Genomic DNA, 4,324 nt, shown 5'->3' on the forward strand with positions numbered 1-4,324 from the left:
CAAGTGCGACATAATGGAATTATTAAAATTATACGTGATTATGATCTTATAGGGTATATGTATAGGACTAAGAAATATATGAATGTAGGTCACTGGTACATATGCACCCACAGGTTTTCTGTATAGTACGCATAAGTATTAGAAATTTTTGTATACTATAATTTATCAAATGGAATATCGTCATTTGTGAAATTTTAAATTTAGGATTAATCAAATCAAAAAAAAAACTTAAAAGAATTTAATAAATACTATTATAAAATATTTCTATTAAGATAATAAATAATAAAGAAGTTTTCGAAAAGTAGTGAACTACAACGACAACAATTCTTTTTTATATTATTTTAATTAATTGAATTTTTGGTTGATCATACAGTTATACTTCGAGTATTGCCAAATACCTATCATCAGTGGTCTTGAAAATAATTCTTGTATTTAATTATTCGTAAATAATTTTTCGAGAGTGCAAGTACCAGAAAGCGAACTCCTGCCCTGCCAAATATGAAGTTCAAAGTCAGCGTTCCTTAACCAACTGACCCAAAGCCGTACTTGACGTTTATGTTCGGACATTTTTCTGGAATTTTGTTAATATCCTGTGAAAGTTTTATTAACAAATTTACTTGCAGTGTTTATATTACAACGAAATAATAAACCAGCTGTAGAATTAATTAATTTTTTGTATTTATTTGTATTTATCCCAATTATCAAAGATTTTACTGTCTAAAAAATGTAATTGTTAACCAAAATAAAGAGTAGTCAGAAGTTGCCAGATCTGAAAAACTTGGTATGTATGGCGTATGGCGTATATCCCAACCAAATTGTAAAAAAATTTGGGAGCTGCCAAATTTGATAGGGTCTCACATTATCTCGTTGGAACACTGTACTTTTTCTATTAATCGATTCATTAATCGATAAATCATTCTAGCTTAACTGAAGACAGAATTGATTGTGGTATTTTCCAGTAGAAAGTCGAGAAACGGTTTCTTTAAAAACCCAAAAATCATGTTAACCTGGTTTCTTCATATAACATGATTTCTCTCTATTACTTGACATCATCCACAGTGATGCTGCATTTCAAAAATGGATCAATTTTTTGACGTTTGAAAAGCAAATCGCAATTCGTAGCACAAATTTCTTTCCATTATAACATAGGGAAACCATATGTCGAGCTTATCCTAGGCGTTCCAAATGATCTATCAGTTTCTATTAGTTAATGTGTTAATTGTATATTCAATCCGCAGATCACTTGATTTTTAATCATTTTCTGTGATATCAATAAACGAATTAAATTATTAATCTTTTATGTTTAACAAAAATTATTGAGATACATTTGAATCTCGCCCATTTAAAAATTTTAATGACCATATTTATGGATAAGTGATTATTTGTAGAAAAAGTTTCTTGCTTAAAGATAATAACTTATATTACTGTCATCAAAATACCAGTTCTATAAGTAAAAACTTACTCATATATAAACATGTAAATAATATAGTATATTTCCTACATAGGGTCAGATTGTGGCAAGCAGGACCCCAAAGCGCATAGAGAAATTAATAATAATTATATGTACTTTTATTTAATCACTTATTGATTATTATGTATAGTTAACTTTGTGAAATTCAAATGTTAGGGAAATGATTACTGTTTTCAGAATTAATAATGATTAATAATGTCTTTTTCATGTTCATGTTCTGTAGAATATTTTGCGATTAAAAAATTAGTTATAAGATGGGTTCGAACAGTAATGAAAAACAACAACAAAAATTTAATTAATATATTGAAATTTGGCTGACCATACAATGCTGTTTCGAGTATTACCAAGTACCCATCATCAGTGGATCTTAGGAAATATTCGAATTTTTATTTTTAATTAGTTTATAGTCTATATATAATTTGTTGAATTGCAAGTGAAATAAATTTTCATTATTTTTTTTTTTTTTGACTAAGAAAATTAAGACTCTCCAATACAATTGGTTGCCTTTAGCGTAGCAATATTCTTGTATCTTGTAACGTAATAAAAAAATTAGATCTCACATTTTTGTAAAAATTAGCAATGAAAGTAAAAATTCGTAATCATAATTTAAAAAATTAATTTACAAAAATTAAACATATAAAAAATAATATTATCAGCAATTTCATTTCCTTATTTAGCTGAGACGCTTTTGATCTGTGCCACATATGACCCTATAGAAAACAGGCCACTGATCTTGTAGAAGTCCTCATTTTTTATAATTTCATAATATGTGAAATCTGTAAAGACTTACGAATTTTCGAGAAGATATACATTTTTATAAAACAATAAAAATCTATTTAAATTATGCGTAAAATAAATTAAATATCTCTATCTATATTAATAAGTAATTTATTAATCTTATCTGGTACTAATAATCAATTTATTTCTGATATTAATCATTTTGAGTAAATACGTGTTAAAATACCTAACTTCAAATTACTCAATACTTCTTAAACAAAGGCGGTTATTTCCCAATTCTATGAAAGTCAAAACAGATTTAACAAATATTCTTCGAGATCTTTACTTTGGAGAACCGGAAAATGAGTCGTTAATGTGCTCATATACTTCATCGTAGTTTTGAAACAGAAGCAAATAATTTAGGCTACGGAAATATTTTTTTTTGAGATTAGGCATTTTATATAAACATTAGTAAGTATAATAATCTGTGGTTTTGTGACCATTTGGTCTGTTTAACACATGTAAAACCGTAAAAACAGGACTTTGATATTTTCTAATGGAAATCTTTTGAAGGTTGTTGAGTAAATTTATTTTTTAATGTTGATTCATCACAATGTGAGTTCATGTATATATTATCATTTTATTGGGTTAGTAACAAGAAATATTCTACGAAATTATTTATTTACTTAGCAACACTAGACTATACACTGAATCTGTTGCCAACTAATTAAAAATGTTCTAGAACTCTCACCATATTTACTTTTTTCAAATGCATTAAGTATTTATAAACAAAACTTCCAAGCTTCAGTTAAATAACTTTTAACACCCTTCAGCCAATGATGAGTAGTTTATTAACATATATATTTAATTGCATTTATGTATTATATATATATTACGTGTTAATATATAATTTTATATAAATTTCTGTTTTTGTGGAGTATTAGAATTGTGCACTGAATCTAATTTAACTTGAAGTTCATTTCATCATTAAGGTTAAATATAGGGTGACCCACTAGAACTGTAACTTTTGAAAACACCGTGTTTTTTATCTGAAATTGAATATTTCCAAACCAAAAGAATTAGGATGCAATGCAATTAAATTTCATTTCATTTTAAAATGACCTTCTCAAGCACGAATTATGACATTAAGTAAATCGACAAATAAGTCATGAAATACGGATGATATCTCCCAGTCATTATTGAAGCGATGTCCTAGAAATTTAAAGCGTGTTTGTGAGACGTAGCAGAATTTTATTGCAACATTCACTTTTTGTTACTGAAATATTTTAAAACGGTAAAACATTCTATTAATCTTAACGCAACACTATAAAAACATAAACCGAAAACGATCTTCAAATATCGATCAACACGGCTGCCCAAACCATCCTGCACTATAATATCTTACTTCACATGTCTTCTGTGTTAAGTAATTTCACCTTTCAGGCAACTCTCTCTAAAGACACCGTTTTATTTTTGATTACCGCATTAAAATTTTGTTTTGACTGCAGTTCAATTAAGACACCCTGTACTTAAGTATCTAAAATCTGTTTTAACATTGCGATTCAAACTTAGTTTTTGATGAAAGTATAAAAAAAAGGAAAATAATGAATAAATATTATGCTCAACAGATGATTGAGATATTTCAGTTTTAAAAAAATAAAGAAAACCAAAAGTAATTTTACTTCTTCGTTACTATCATATTATTACTCATAGAAGATATATTGGTACACCATGACTTATGAGACATTTTTTTGTTCTTCCTAAAGGATGTCTTCAATTTTAAGCTGAAAAAATAGGGCTTTATATAACTGCACCCTAACTACAGAATTAATGATAACTTTAAATTATAGTACGGAGGTCCCTATTTATATTTTGAGCCTTGGCAACACTAATTGTTGTCATCTGACGTTTACATACGAAAGTTTGACATTATTAAATACAACTTACTTTAGACTTTTTGTCAAAAGAGCATTATTTATGTTATTTACAGTGATTTATAAATTGAGTTTTCTCGAAAAAATGTAATTAATGCGCGAAAATTGTCTTCCGATGATTTCTTACGGCTTTCAAAGTATACTACGAGTATCAAGATAAGAGTGCTTCGATGAACTTAATTCTACATTAGGCGTTGAAGCT

The sequence above is a fragment of the Teleopsis dalmanni genome, chromosome 1 (assembly GCF_002237135.1).
Source record: "Teleopsis dalmanni isolate 2A chromosome 1, ASM223713v2, whole genome shotgun sequence".
NCBI classification, from domain to species: Eukaryota; Metazoa; Arthropoda; class Insecta; order Diptera; family Diopsidae; genus Teleopsis; species Teleopsis dalmanni.